The following is a 16,581-nucleotide window of genomic DNA, read 5'->3' as shown; positions in this document are numbered from 1 at the left end:
TAAGTGTTTTATTTTCAGTGATACTTTAGCACAGACATTCATTTCTATCTTCCAATGCCTTCCTTTTGTCCAGTGCTGTCACGTCCACTGAACTTGGGCAATGCCAGTCTAAACATTCTTTTCAATCATTCAGCTGTCCAGACACTCTTCTAGAGCACATGGGACTGGAATCTAGGTCTGCTGGTTCAGTGGTAGGGCCACTACCGCTGCAACACAAGAGCCTTATAGAGGAATGAGTGAAGGTTTGTCTATTAATGCTGTACGCACTCGAAATGCACCTCTTTAGAATTGACTGTCCCTTCCAACTGCCTCCAATTGTAGATACGTTCTAATGTATAACTGTAACTCTGTGTTACCGAGCAGGTAGGATTTGAACCTACAAAGGACACTACGGTAGCCCAAGAGCCCAGTTCTCTTCCAGATTTCAACACTCACCACCAAATCATCCATATCTCAAATTAAACAGTTTATAAATTACAAGTACTTCCCACCAGAGGAAGCACAGCAGTAAGAAAAAGGAAGCCTCTGAAAAGGAGGAGGGGACTAAGGCAAAGTGAGTTGGGAAGGGAATTATTGCACCCCATCCACTGAGGCGAAGACCTCGCTCTAAACCAGGAGCCCAGCTCTTTACCTTTTTACAGACACCTTCTTGATTGAAATGTGCCAGTGATCTTTTCCAATCACCCTGCTCAGGGATGTTACTACACACCTCTGCAACAGGCGAGGCTCGAACCCAGGCCACTGCACCACCGTCTCCCTCGAACCAAGCTTTTTTTTAGGAAAAATGTTTTAATCAACCTGTTCAGAGGTATTATTTCACACCTGTGCTGTGGATCTGAGATAGCAAAACTTATTGAGTGCCTTGAACTGACTGGTACATCCCATGGACATCTCCGGAGAGACCCATTTCCTCAATGGAAGAGGGACATCAGACACACCGATGCAGTATCGCTGGTTAACGCTGAGCACTGCTTTTGGAAAACCTTGGGCCCGACTTGCTGGAGGCATTATCATTGACGAAGATCCTAGGAAGATCATGAGAGTGATCTTGACACTCCTTAACGTTGTCCAACCATCTGTCCCCATGAGCCTATCAGTGAGGGGTATCTAGGAACAGAAAGAGAGGTGGACGAAGGAGCATTTGTGTCTCAGGGTGATTATATAGCCAGCTGTTTTCTTCAGAGAATGGCAGCTCATGCAGTTGTGGGCAGACCATGCTGGGGGATGAAGTGCTTTTAGCTCTTCTTGTGTTTCCCAGCAGAAGGAGGTAAAAGGCCTATTTCTAGGTACCTCCCACTGCAGGGGCATTTTGAAGAGGTAAGAGGCTAACCAATGAATGACACAATTGACACACTTGTAAACAAGGAATCAAAATTGTAGCAGAGTCTAAACAATAAGCAGAGTTACATTCACGTGATGGCCGGGAAAGACCAAATGGTGCGATTATGGAGATAGAGTGAGTTTACCCAAGGAGTGCATTTAAAAACCACTGGTTCAACCACTGAGGATTTGCACCAAATGGGTTTGCACATTCCTACCCAGTGGTACCTGGAAAATGCTGCAGCTAATGTGTGTAAGATCACAAGAACTAGGAGCAGGAGTAGGCCATTTGGCTCCTCAAACCCGCCCAGCCATTTAATAAGATCATGGCTGATCTTTCTGAGTCGCTGCTCCACTTACCCGCCCACTCACCATAACCCTTAATTCCTTTACTGTTCAAACATTTTTCTAGCCTTGCCTTAAAAACATTCAGTGAGGTAGCTTCAACCGCTTCACTGGGCAGGGAATTCCACAGGTTCACAACCCTTTTGGTGAAGAAGTTCCTCCTGACCTCAGTCCTACATCTGCTTCCCTTTATTTTGAGGCAATGCCTTCTAGTCCTAGTTTCACCTTCTAGTGGAAACAACCTCCCTGCCCCCACCCTATTTATTCCCTTCATAATTTTATATGTTTCTATAAGATCTCCCCATATTCTTCTGAATTCCAATGAGTATAAGTCCAGTCTACTCATCTCTCCTCATAATCCAACCCTCTCAACTCTGGAATCAACAGAGTGAATCTCCTCTGTACCCCCTCCAGTGCTAGTATATCTCTTCTCAGGTAAGGAGACCAAAACTGCACACCGTACTCCAGGTGTGGTCTCACAAGGACCCTATACAGCTGCAGCATAGCCTCCCTGTTTTTAAACTCCATCCCTCTAGCAGTGACAGACAAAATTCCATTTGCCTTTTTAATCACCTGCTGCACCTGCAATCCTACTTTTAGCAATTCATGCACAAGGACACCCAAGCCCCGATGCACAGCAGCATGCTGCAATTTTGCACCATTTTAAACAAGGTCCATTTTGCAGTTATTCCTACCTAAACGGATGACCTCGCACTTATCAACATTGTACTCCACCTACCAGGCCTTTGCCCACTCACTTAGACTATCTATATCCGTCTGCAGTATTTCGGTGTTTTCTGCACACTTTCCCCACCCCTTGTCTTAGTGTCATCTGTAAATTTTGACACACCATACTCAGCCCCCAACTCCAAATCATCTATGTAAATTGTAAACAATTGCGGTCCCAACATTGATCCCTGAGGCACACCACTAGCCACTGATTGCCAACCAGAAAAACACTCATTTACCCCTACTCTTTGCTTTCTACTGGTCAACCAATCCTCAATCCATGCCAATACATTACCTGTAGTACCGTGCAACTTTATCTTATGTAGCAGCCTCGGGTGTGACACTGTGTCAAATGTCTTCTGGAAATCCAGATACACCACGTCCACAGGTTCCCCATTGTCCACCATGCAAGCAATGTCTTCAAAGAATGCCACCAAATTAGTTAAACATGACCTACCCTTCATGAACCCATTCTGGGTATTCCCAATAGACAACTTATCATCGGACTCCATGTATGTTTGCAAAAGTTACTCACCTGAGACAATACCACTGCTCACAGGGCTCCCGTTTTAAACTGTGATTGGTGCTCCAGGAGTGGGAATAGAGGCTAAATTCAGTGCAATGTTTTTGAAAATGCTCAGCAAAGTGACACGTCCCAATGATATCCTTTCTCAGTGGACAGCCTCCCTGTTTCTGACTTGGAAGATTGCGGGTCTCAGTACGGAGCACAGTGTAATATGATACTTCAGTATTGCACGGAGTGTCGTGCTGTTGGAGTTGCTGGCTTGCAAATCGATGGTTTATGGACATGTTGACATTGACATCTTGTAGCTTTATTTGAAGAAGATCTAGTACTCTTAAAAAGAAACAAAAATCCATAGGTATTATTGATTTAATTTCTGGAATTCCATACAAAAAATGGTTGCTGCATTCAGCTCCATATGAAGCGGGCTACTGTAGAATGTTTGGGGACTGCGTGCGTGCGTGTGTGTGTGTGTATACACGCTTCCTGTAGTGGTTCTGACTGACATAGGAGGCCATGATAGACTGAAGAATGAGGGGACACTCAATGCCCTCATTATCTGGAAGTCACAGTAGAATTCTAACAATCAATTAGCTCATGCACGAACTTGTAAGGTTTCTCAGCCGAAGAGGACTATCTGCTAAAATCGTTGTGTGTGTCCCTCCCACACTATTGTGCTTCGGATAAGTGTAGTGCGTTGTCAACTGTGATGCCTGGCAGCAAGAAGTGCCTAATTTTATATCCTCCCAAGTGCAGTGGAATAATGAACCTTACACTTAAATCAATTAAATCCATTGGGTGCACGGTCTTGGCTCTGTTAGTCAGGTAGCTCGCTAACCAATTGCGGCTAAGCAATTAAGCAGTACAGTTGCAGATAAGCGCTAGTGCCTGGCAGCATACCAGCAGTTGCTGAACTCCACTGCACAAATTACAATGAGACAGGTCTTTCTGCAGATCTTTCAGAAATGCTCAGCCTGTACTCTTACCACTGTGACTGCAAATGTGGCCGCACTGTCAGCTGGTCAGTGAAATGACTTCTCCGCGAAATGGCACGGACTTAGCAAATGTAGCCAGGTAACTGTTACATCGTGATCGCCCATATAGGCTTACGGCTTTGACCCCTCCCCGATAAAATTGGTTTCCTTTGCAATTGTCGAATGTATCTGCCAGACTTATTTTGCCGCGATCTCCTTAGAAGTCCCAGAAGTTGCAAAGAATGATCGCTGATGCCATTCCCTCTTTGTCTGCAAGGCTGCATGCTTCAAACTCTGTTGTTTATTAGCGTAGCAATGGCAGTGACAAGGAAAGGCTGGGAAGACTCAGCAGGTCCAGCAGCATCCATGGTGTGAAACAGAATGAACGTTTCAGGTCAGCGACCCCATTGTTGGAACTGAAGAGAAGCAGCTAGTGGAAGGGATGGGGAAACATGAAAAGTGAAGGAGATATTCTGGAGGTTAGGGGAAATTAAACAACAGATGATTTTATGGTGCGACAGCTCGTGAGTGATAATGGATGTAGTGAAGAAACAAAGGTTGTGTCCAAATGAGACAGAGTCCCTCCTTCCAATGGCTTAACAGCTCGGACACCTCTGTTTCTCTTCGGGTCATTTGAAACTCTTTGCTCTGAAATGTCATCTCTCTGTGCACAGAGGTTGCCAGACCTCTGCTGGGTTTTGCCAGCCGCCTTCTGTTATTATTTTGGATGTTCCCAGCCTCTTCAACATTTCACCCCTTTTCACTGAACACCGGGGCAGGCTAAACTGGAGCCAACTGAATCCCAAGCTGCGCGCGGAGCTGGTTTACCGGCCAACTGAGATGCGAGGCAGGGTTTCCTCGCTGCTTCTCCCGATCCTGACAGAACAGGGAGATAAGCCACTTTACTGTACCCAAGCCAGGCTCTCTGCCCAGCTTGTGACAGTGGGATTAGTGCAGCCCTGAGCCAATTCATCGCAATGTAGCCACAAAGGCCTGACAGCTTTGGCAGAGCGTTCTGACTGTGCTCCTGAACCAACTTGCACCATCTGCACTCACTGTTCTTGCAAGAAAAAGTCAACAGAGCAAATGGAGCCTTAATTTATTTGTTAAAAGTACCTTTGTTCTTTACCCCTCTCTGATGTTTCTCCCCTGCAAGCATCTGTCCCTTCCTTCTTTAATTCTCTGTCATCCTTTCTTTTGTTTCTAAGACATTGTGCAGTGTGCCTCCTTTTGGCTTTGTCTTCCCTGAGCTCGATAATATGAATTCACCCATTTCTCCCTCTGTCTTACATTCGGGGATCCTGTTCTGGCTTTCTCTCACAGCAAAGTGCAGACAATCAGTTTGATCCAAGAGGGGTTCAGTTGCCTCTCCTCTTGCCCCCGCATTTTGCTGTTTGTATTCCATCCTTTGGCAAGAATATTGTTTTCAATTGATATCCGATATTGGGGCAGAATTAGCATCCCAGTGATGTACTTTGCATCTTTGCAAAGGAGTGTCATCTGAATGGTTAACTGTTAAAGGACATCAGGTTGCCCTGATTTCCCGTGAACGGTTTGCAAATATGAATATTGAAATGGAACTGCTCTACTGTGTTATTTGATCAGTAAAGATCACCCAATATCAGTGACAAAGAGGCAAGAGTTTGTGGTTGTACCTTCAGTGTTTGAAAACATTTCTTAGGTGGCATGCTCTCTCTAATCTACCTGCAGGACACTACCTGGATTGCACGATATTTCCTCCATCACCCTGCAACAAGACAGTGGAATTAATTTCTTCCAACTGCATGGACACAGTTGCTTTCACGCTTCTTGCAAACCCAGACATGACAAAGGCATCGGGTGCCGAGGAGAATGTTATCACTTGCCAAGCTCCTTTCCCTGCTACATTCCAGTGTGACTTAGACAACCCCCTGATCGCTGGGGCAAAATTACAGAACCTGCACACAACAGCAGTTTTGGGAGTACTCTCTCTGCATGAGCTGCAGCTGTTGAACTCGGGATTGGCAATAAATGCCAGCCTTGCTAACAGCATGCGCATCTTGAAGGAACCATGATTGAGTAAAGAGTTGACTCTTGATGCATTAGCAGGAGGCAGTGAGCTCAGCACACTTCCCTGCAAAGATATTGTGGCTGAATAATGCATCAGTGTAAATCTGTGGTGTGTGTTAGTATCTTGCATGCAGGTAGAGAGTTCCAGGAAAATGCTTGAAAATGACCTGATATGCCAGGATGTTAATCTTAATTGGGACTGTGTGGTCGTTGAGGTGCCTGGCATCTCTTGTTCTCTTGGAATGCTGCTGAAGGATGCTTCGCCAGTGTCCCTGGAGACCGATGGAAATTGACGGCTGTGACAAATTGCTCAGCTATGTCCCACTTCTTGAGCAGAGCATTGCATAACACTGTCATTGTGTGTGACTGTCAAGATGGTGTGTGGAACGTGCTAAATCCGGGTGAAATCCCTGGGGTTGGGAGGGCTGGTTACAGTTTCCTTTTTTAAGGGTACATCACAAACAGGCGCTCTGAGACTGTACCTGACAGCAGCATTACTGATGAAGACATTGAGGAGGGTGGATGACTATGACGAACGTTATCTCATTCTTTTTGGATCCAGATCGATTCATTGCCCCTGTCATGGGTGCTCCCATGGAGTTTAGAATTGAAATCGACCTTCTGGATGAAGTACAAGACTTTCCCACTGACTGAATTGATTGCTAGCTTCTTATCAAGAAGACTCGAGACTAGATATTTTAAAACCAACCTACTCCGAGATGTTACATCACTCCCCTAAAGCAGGTGGGATTTGATCCTATTCCTAGGTTTCATAGAATCCCTACAGCATGGAAACAGACCATTTGGTCCATCAAATCCACACTGAACCTCCAAAGAGCATCCCACCCAGACCCTGTCCTCTGCCCTTTCCCTGTAATCATGAATTTTCCATGCTTAACACACCTAATCCACACATCCCTGAACACTGTGGGCAATTTACCATGGTCAGTCCACCTAGCCTGCGCATCTTTGGGCTGTGGGAGGAAACCAGAGCCCCCAGAGGAAACCCATGCAGACACAGGGAGAATGTGCAAAGTCCACACAGGCAGTAACCCGAGGATGGGATTGAACCCGGGTCCTCGGTTCTATGAGGCAGCAGCGCCAACCGCTGAGCCACCGTTTCCTGGTCCAGAGGTGACGGTCCATCACTGCGCCACAAGAACTCAAGTACTAACCTTCAAAAATTAATGAAATCATTGCCAGTATGCTTTCTTTCGATTCACCATTTGTGCCGTTGTATTAGGCTGTATTATTTTTTCTCGTTTCCTTCTGAGAAAATTGTATCTGTCAGAATACTTCACAGAAAGAAAGGACTGATAGATTGCACCATTGCTTGCCATGAAGATTTTAGCTGCCAGCCTTAGTTAGCTGAGTAAACTCTGACCAGGCAAGTAGTCTCTGATTGGCTCCTTACATCCCAGACCAGTCAGTAGAAGATGAAAACTATGATCATGTGTCTCCTTTTTCCAGTGTTTACATTCTGTACCACCAAGCAATTACTAACTTCATGAATCTCCAGTGCATCGGACATGTTGACAGAGTGGATAAGAAGGCATTTAGCATGCTTGCCTTTATTGCTCAGACCTTGAGGAAGGGTCACCGGACCCGAAATTATGCCTGAGTTTTTTTTTCCTTCACAGGCGCTGTCAGACCTGCTGAGCTTTTCTAGCAACTTCTGTTTTTGTTCCTGATTTACAGCATTCGCAGTTCTTTCGGTTTTGAGTGCTGGAGTTGGGATGCTGAGATTGTACAGGACATTGGTGAGACCTCTTCTGGAGTACCGTGTGCAGTTCTGGCCACCCTGCTATAGAATGTTATTAATCTGAAGAGGGTTCAGAAAATATTTACGGGGATGTGGCTGCAAATGAAGGGTTTGAGCAATAAGGAATGATTGGATAGACTAAGACTTTTTCTTTGTAGTGCCCTTATAAAGATTTATAAAATCATGAGTGGTATAGATAACTGAATGGCATGTCAGGAATTTCAAGTTGGCGAGGCATATTTTTAACTAGATTAGATTAGATTCCCTACAGTGTCGAAACAGGCCCTTTGGCCCAACAAGTCCACACCGCCCCTTGAAGCATCCCACCCAGACCCATCCCCCTATAACCCACACACCCCTGAACTCTATGGTCAATTTAGCATGGCGATCCACCTAGCCTGCACATCTTTGGACTGTGGGAGGAAACCGGAGCGCCCGGAGGAAACCCACGTAGACACAGGGAGAATGTGTCAACTCCACACAGACAGTCACCCGAGGCTGGAATTGAACCCGGGTCCCTGGTGCTGTGAGGCTGCAGTGCTAACCACTGAGCCACCGTGCCGCCCTAAAGAGGAGAAAGGGACTTGAAGGGCAAACTTTTTATTTACACGAAGGGTGGTTCGTGGGTGGAACGAACTTCCTGAGGAAGTGGTGGATGCTGTTAAAAAGACATTTGAAAAATGTACATGAACCAGAAAGGTTTGGAGGGACGTGGACCTTGCGCAGGCAGGTGGGACCAGGTTAATTTGGGATTTTGGTTGGGACTGAAGGGTCCATTTCCATGCTGTCTGGCCCAGTGACCCTATGTGCTAAAGCAGTCACTGCGGTGAGACTTGCTGCTAGTCTTTGCACTAACTGGGATTGCCCTTACGAAGATGTAGAAATGATAACTGCACCACAGAACGACAAAAGATCTCTGTGTATTGGTCTCTGAAACCATCTGTCATAATGCCATGTAGTGAATTGTCGAACTGTTATCATGGAGAGGGAGGTGATTCAAATCTTTGCAGTGTCTCTCTGGATGAGTGCCTCGGTCAGTGTTGTTCTCCTGCCTTTTCTCACTGCTCATCGTTCCTTTTCAAATAACCATCCAAGTTTCTTCTCAATTGGACCTGCCTCCACCATACGCTCAGGCAGAGCATTCCACTCGCTGCGCCGAAAAAGATATTCCTCGTGACATTTTTGCTTCTTCTCTGAATTACTTTGCCTGCGCCCCCTTGTTCTCCATCCATTCATGGGCCAGAACATTTTCTCCCCATTCCTGTCTGTTCAGACCCCTCATGATTTTAAGTACTACAGTCAGACATGCTCTCAGTCTTCAGTCTACCTGTACAACTGAAATAACTAAGCTATTGCTGGTCGGGGTGCTGTTGATGGTGAGGCTGCTGTCTCATGAGCAAAGGTTCAACAAGCAGGGCCGCTACTCACTGGAGTTGAGAAGAATGAGAGGTGATCTTGTTGAAACATATCAGATTCTTAAGGGGTCTGACAGGGGAAATGCTGAGAGGATGTTTCCCCTCTTAGAGAGTCTTGGACCAGATGCCATAGTTTCAGAACGAAGGGGTGCCGATTTAAGATAACGAGAAATTTCTTCTCTCTGAGGGTTGAGTGTGTTTGGAACTCTTAGCCACTCGTCCTTGTGAGTATTTAAGGCTGAGGTAGTTAGATTCTTGATCAGTCGGGGAGTCAAAAGTTATGGGGAAAGGACAGGAAAGTGGATTGAGGAATGTTGGACCAGCCATGATCACATTGAATGGCAGAGCAGGCTCGCGAGGCACAATGACCCACTCCTGTTGCAATTTCTTATGGTCTGTGCCCATAACAGTCCCAACATCTGCCTTGTCTGGATTGCCTCCAATGCCAGTCTAACTTCCCCCAGATAAGGGTCCCAGAGCTGTTCACAGTATTCCAGCCATTGTCCTACTCGCGCCTTGTATAGTTTTAATAAGTATCATCTAGGGTCTCGTGCATGTGATTTTCATATGACCAAGTCCCTATGCACTGATTCCACTTGGCAACAAGCCTCAGACCTGGCCTCAGTAGCCACTAAAGTCACACAAAATTGGTGCACCTCACTCAGAGGTTGAACACACGAAGCATGGTTATTTGGAGCATTTGAGATGGCTCAGTGTCCCGTGGTTTGACCTGAATGCCTGGTTTCTGATAGGTAGCAGGGACTGGAAACTAAGTTAGTTTGATCTCAGCACTGTGTAGTGTGGCAGGCAGTGACTGGTGTTTAAACAAGGATCTGAAAGTTGGAGGACTGCGTCATTTATTGGGCTTCTTCTGAGAATGAAACAGCTGCATTATGCGACCATTCTCCAAGGAGCAAAATGTTTCCAAATTTTCCAAATCATAGAATCATACAGTACATCAAGTCTCTACTGCCAAAAATAAGCCACTGTCTGTACTAGTCCCACTTTCCCACATCAGGCCTGTAGCCTGAATGTTATGACACTTGGAGTGCTCATCCAAGCACTTGTTAAAGGTTTGAGGTTTTCTGCCTGAATTATCCTCCCAGTAAAAACCTCTGCACATCTACTCTGTAATGCCTCCTAATAATCTTGTGTGTTTCAATAAGGTCTCATTATTCTCAACCCCAATGAGTACAGGCCTAACCGGCTCAACTAGTTCAGAGAAGATTTACTCAGAATATCCTTGGTATGGAGAGATTGTTCTATGAGCAAAGGTTAACCAGATTACATTCCAGATCCATGCCATCCTCTGGGTGAAGAAGGTTTTCCTTGCATCCTCTCTAAACCTGCTGCCTTTCATTTTAAAGTTATCTCCCCTTGTTTAGACCCTTTGACTAAAGGGCAGAACAGTATTTTCTATTCATCCTGTTCATGCCCCTCATAATCTTATATATCTGTGTGAAATCTCCCCTCAGCCTTCTCTGCTACAAAGAAAACAACCCAAGCTTATCCAACCTCTTCTCCTAACTTAAGCTCTCCATCGCAGGCAACATCCTGGTGAATTTCCTTTGCAACCCCTCCTGTCACAGCGGAAGGTGCAAATGGTTTTCTCCTGCTTGTCAATATGAACCTTGGGATCTGCAAATTCAGCTTGTAAGTTGTACTGTACTGTGTTGGAACGAGCTCTGTTTGCGTTGCAGGGTACCAGCTGGAAACTCACATCCAGAGCTCAGAACGCCATTGGGGTAAATTATTTATATTTTGCATTCCTATTTAAGAGAAGTGTCACAGAAATTCTAGCCTTGATTTTTATGTGTGAAGTGGTTTCTCGATATGTTTTGCATGATACTGATGAGAAAAATGAGTGCTGTGCGTTCTGAAGATGATGTTTAGATTGTGAACTTGTCTTCTTTATTGTACTGTTTCATCTCTCAATATCCCCTGAATTTGCTGTCTCATTGTGACTTAATTAACTTATGGTAAGCTTTGTTTCAGAGTTTGTAGTCGATGCACACTTGAGTTTGGTTTTGTAAGACCATCCACCTTGTCTACTGGATCGCTGGTACTTGACATTTTCAAGACTGGGATGCTTTCAGTTGTTTTATTTCAGAAGTACCGATATTTCCTGAGCAATATCAAATGTGTATGCCTCATGCTGTCAAATGGCCGCATTATGGAAATCTTGTAATGAACTTGCAAATTGTGTTGTCGAGGAAACAATTACAAGAATGTGATGGTTCAATGACATTAATGAGAGGGAGGAAGAGTATGAACATTTGTGAGATTTTCTTATTTGAATCATAGAATCCTATCAGTGTGGAAGCAGGCCCTTTGGCCCACCAAGCCCGCACTAGTCCCCAGAACATTCCACCCAGAGCCATCCCCCGATAACCCACTTAATCTGCCCATCCCTGGACACTTTAGCATGGCCAACCCAGCTAACCTGCACGTCTTTGGACTGTGGGAGGAAACCGGAGCACCGGCAGGAGCCACGCAGACGCAGGGAGAATGTGCAAACTTCACTCTGACAGTCACCTGTGGGGGGAATTGAACCAAGGTCCATGGTGCCGTGAGGCAGCAGTGCTCGCCACCGTGCCGCCCTCCTTAAGGCTCTTTTGGGTTCTTCTTAAGGTGTTGCTGGGATGAGAACATTTTCTGGGTGTCCAAATACTTTTTGGTGGGTGGGGTCATTTTAAAGTGGGAGCTGGTGCAGGGAAGAGAGAAGCCTTTCATGTCTACTGTGTAAAAGTAAAGGGTGTCAGCCCTTGCATTAAGTACACCGGGTAAAGTAGCTATAGTCCCGGACCGAAGGCCATGCTGTCATAGAGAGAGAGAGAACTGGTGGTGAGTTTAACCTCACGGTCACAGCACCTCAGGCGAGGGTGCAGTGTTGAGAAGGTAGGACCTTCATGGTGACATCAGCCATTGCAGGAATGGAACTCCTTGCTGTTAGCATTACTCCTGCAATGCCATCCAACCAACTGAACTACCTAACCCTGAACAACAGCTGCACAAACACTGACTGACTATGAGCCAACAAAACATGCCAGAAGCTAAAGGTTGAATGAAGTTGTTGCTGATTATTTGGTAGTATTCATGTTTATATTTAACAAATGAGGATATAGTCTGTACTGACTTTTGCTTTTGGAACGGGAATGGCAAAAGAACATTGTTTACGTGGATGGGAGAAGTTGGGACTATTTTCCATGGAGAAGATAAAGTGAAGAGGACATTGAGTGGAGGTTTTCAACCCCAAGAGGAGTTAAGGGGGCAAAACGGTACCCATGGGTGGAAGGATTCGGAAAGTGGGGAAACAGATTGAAGGGAGTGCTTGAACACAGGGAGAAACTTTATAATTTGGAGTGAGGTGAGAAGGTCTGAGCCCATGAGCTAAGTGCTCTTTATGCCGTGGCTCATCGGTCAAGTGCAGTCGAAGGCTTTGCCTTGGCTCCCACTAAGCCAGTGTCTGTTTGAGACTCTCTGACCTCTGACTCCGTCCTGCTCTACAAAATCTTCTCTGCCCACCCACCTATCCAGAACCCTGGCCTTATCTCACTCGCCTGAAAGCATCCCGACTGAGACTTCTCTCCACGCTGTCATAATCTCAAGGGAGTTGGATATGTCTTCAATTGTAGGATTTCCTGCAGCGGTTAAATATGAAGTCTAACAGTATGGGTGGGATGAAGACAATACACTAAAACAGATTGTAATGTTTGTGTGTGAGAATATGAAACGCAGATTTTCACTTCCCTTGTATGTATTATTTTGAGTCACAGACATACTGACAAGAAAGAACATTGAGAAGAATGTATGATGTATTCTCAAAGGACAAATAGTAAGATCACGAACCCCAGGCAACCAACTTTGCTCTTAGTAGCTAGAATCATGGCAGGTGGTGAGAAGGGCACTCCTTGTGAGATCTTTCTTGTATGCCCAGTCAATCTGTGCCACTGAATGCTGCCCTCAAAGTGGCTGTGGTTGGAAGGAAGGTGAGTGTGGATGTTGAGACTGTCACACAAATCCTTCTAGAAGCCCAAAAAAAAAATGCAGTGGTTTTTGTTGAGGTTCGTCCTAAGTAGCTCTGTTTCGCAAAACTCTGTACTGTAGGGTCTGTTCCCCGGAATGCGCACTGAGACATAAGATTATAAGACATAGGAGCAGAAATTAGGCCATTCGGTCCATTGAGTTTGCTCTGCCATTCAGTCATGGCTGATAAGTTCCTCAACCCCATTCTCCTGTTTTCTCCCTGTAACCCTTGAACCCCTTGATGATGAAGAGCCTGTCTATCTCAGTCTTAAATGTACTCAATGACCCGGCCTCCACAGCCTTCTATGGCAGTGAATTCCATAGATTCACCTCTCTCTGGCTGAAGAAGTTTCTCCTTATTTCCATTCTAAAAGCTCTTCCCTTTACTCTAAGGCTGTGCCGTCAGTTCCTAGACTCTCCTATGAATGGAAGCATCTTTTGAACATCCACTCTGTCTCGGCCATTCAGAGACAACCATTGACTGCGCCTAGAGGACCGTCAACTCGGTGAAAGATGCTCTTTGATTTGCCTGAAACTTGTTGGTCTTCCAGAGCACGGAGTTGACCCTGACAGAGTGTTGGAGACTGGCACATGCCAAGGCCCTGGACTACGTGCTGAGGGACACACTAAAGCTTGGGGCAGCTACTGCCAAGGTGTAATGGGGAAGGACCACCGTCTGAGCTCTTCCTGCCGAGGTTAAATGGGGCTTTGTTGAATTATTGGTCCCTCCTGGTGACTCAAATGCTCATAAATGGTATCTTGCAGAAACAAGAAATGCATTGGGTTTGTTTGTTGGATACAGTTAAACTCTGTTTGTTTGTTTGTTTCCTTGATATGCCACTCCAAAGAACCAAACACATTTGTGACTAGGTGATAAAATATTTTTGATGAATCAAATACATACTTGAAATTTTAAAAAAGCGAGAATCATAGATCAGTGGCAGCACAAGAAGGCCCAATGGGGTTATACTGACTCTTTCACAAGGGGACAGATAAATGTCAGTCACATTGTAGTCAGTCTGGAGTCACGTGTAGGCCAGACCCAATAAAGACAGTAGATTTCCTTCTCAAAAGGCCATCAATAAATCAGGATTTTAATGACAATTGGCGATAGTTTTGTTCATGGTCCCCCAAACTCAGGCCAGCTTTAAAATATAGATCTTCTTTGTTGTTTATTTGAACGGGGTTCGAACCCATTTCCCTACTGCGTTACGCAGAACCACTGGACCACTAACTCGACAACATTACCCACACCGTGTTCTCTCTGTTGAGAAGCTCTGTGCTCAGGTTTCACTGGCTTGTTGTCATGTTTGCCCACGGTTGGCCCACATCTGTCAGGTGTGGCTTGGGAGAAATAATGAGAGCTATTTCACAGAAGAGGCATCCCAGAGTTCTTTAGTTCACTGTTAAAATAATGTCTCCTTACAATGGTAACAGTGTGACTTTAAAGAGTCTACTGTTATGAAATATTTTACCCAAACTGTTATTTTTGTTAAATTATAACTACCGAAGGTATATATTTTGTATGCCAAGAATATCGGCCTGGATAAGTGGGAGTACTTAATCTTTTTGGAGGTAAGTAAGCTTGCAGCTTTCCAGATAATTGCTGTGCTCCTATAAGATGTCACTTGCCAAAGAAATCACGGCTGTAAATACCTGCTTCTCATCACTGGTGTCAGTAAGTTGGCTGTGTTTTCAAATGGAACAATAGCTGTCTTTGTTTTTATACATTTTCTTATCACAAACTCCGATCTGTTAATTTACCTGTTTAGCTGCCTGAAGGCGAAACTCATATAGTTATCCCCGCTTTTTTTTCCTTTATTTCTCTCTTTATAATCATTGTCTATTTTGACGTGTAAGTTTTCAACTTGATGGAGAGGAATTGTACACTGCAAGCTGAGCGGCGTTCAAAGTGACAGCACTTTTTTGTTTCTGCCCTGGTTAGATTTGTCGTATTAAAGGTACACAGAATTCTCAGAAGCAGAGTAAAATAATACTCGAAAATATTAGCCCTCCATTGGTAGAGGGATGGAGTTTAAAAATAAGGAGGTTACACCGCAGCTGTACAGGGTGTTGGTGAGGCCACACCTGTAGTACTGTGTACAGTTTCGGTCTCCTTCCTTGAGAAAGGATGTGCTGGCACTGGAGAATGTATAAAAGAGGTCCACTAGATTAATTTCTGAGTGAAGGCTTGCCTACCTGGAGAGATTGAGTAGACTGGGAGTATAAACATTGGACTTTAGAAGAGTGAGGGGGGCTCTTACAGAAACATATAAAATTATGAAGGGAATGGATAAGCTACAAGCAGGGAGGTTGTTTCTGCTGGCAGGTCACACTAGAACTGGGGACACAGCCTCAAAACAAGGGGGACCAGATTGAGGACTGATTTTAGGAGGAATTTCTTCACCCAGAGGGGTGTGAATCTGTGGAATTCCCTGCCCAGTGAAGGAGTTGAGGCTAACTCTTTGAATGTTTTTAAGGCAAAGATTGATTCCTGAACAGTAAAGAAATTAAAGGGTTATGGGTGAGTGGGTGGGTAAGTGGAGCTGAGTCCACGAAAAGATCAGCCATGATCTTGGTGAACGATGGAACAGGCTCAATGGGCCAGATGGTCTTTGTTGCTGGTCCCAAACTGCCCTAGAATTAAGTGGTCTGCATTTCAGAGGACAGTGAAGATTCAACTGCATTGCTGGATTTGGAAGGTGCTGCGGAAGGAGTCTTGCAGGGGTTTTGAGAGCATCTGTCACAGAATACCAGACAAGGACAGTATATTGCCTTTCCTGAAGTGGACGAGTGAGCCGAAGCTATTTTTGGAGCGATCCCTAAAAGTTTCATGGTACTGTTGCTGATGCTGGTTCTCAATTCCACTTAAATTAATTGAATTTGAGTTCAGTGTCATAAAGGGCCTGAGTAAAGCAGACAGTGAGAAATTGTTCTCACTTGAAGTTGTTCCTGCTGGGAAAGGGATCAAGAATGAGAGGGCACAGGTCTGAAGTGATTTGCAAAAGAAGCATTTCAATGAAAAATGAACTGTAAATACAGAAACAGACACAGAAATTGCTGAAGAAACTCAGCAGGTCTGGCAGCATCTGTGGGAAGAAAGCAGAGTTAACATTGAGTCCGGCGACTCCTCATCAGATGCTGCCAGACATACTGAGTTTCTCCAGCAAACCTTGCCACCCAACACACGTGGTTTGAGTCTGAAATGTGCTGCCTGGAAGTGTGGTGGAGGCACTCACGAGGGCATTGATGATTTTTTTTCACATAATGTGAAGCGGTATGGAACGAAGTCAGGCTGCTCACTTGCAGAGCTAGTACAGACACAAAGGACAAATGGCCCTGTCCGGTGACATAACACCTTTTGTGAATTTCTTTTGTTTAAATTTCAAAATTAACTTTATTCAAACAAGAATCAATTTTTACATATACATATAGCCA

The 16,581-nt window shown here is 45.0% G+C and overlaps 1 protein-coding gene across 17 annotated transcripts in view; it reads left to right on the top strand.

Moving 5' to 3' along the window:
• The window catches only part of LOC125455166 (1-phosphatidylinositol 4,5-bisphosphate phosphodiesterase beta-4), a 477,523-nt gene that overhangs the window by 77,142 nt on the left and 383,800 nt on the right, over positions 1-16,581 (top strand). Inside the window, exon 1 of one of the 17 annotated variants that reach the window (XM_048536855.1) lies at positions 3,973-3,991. The exons of the other annotated variants lie outside the window; for them this stretch is intronic. The gene's annotated coding sequence lies outside the window, so the exon portion shown is untranslated. Of the gene's footprint in view, positions 1-3,972; positions 3,992-16,581 lie in introns of those variants that run through there. 17 annotated transcript variants of the gene reach the window in all.

Source organism: Stegostoma tigrinum, chromosome 9 (assembly GCF_030684315.1).
Source record: "Stegostoma tigrinum isolate sSteTig4 chromosome 9, sSteTig4.hap1, whole genome shotgun sequence".
Lineage (NCBI taxonomy): Eukaryota > Metazoa > Chordata > Chondrichthyes > Orectolobiformes > Stegostomatidae > Stegostoma > Stegostoma tigrinum.
The sequence above is the reverse complement of the archived record's forward strand: the minus strand, read 5'-3'. Positions and strand labels throughout refer to the sequence as shown.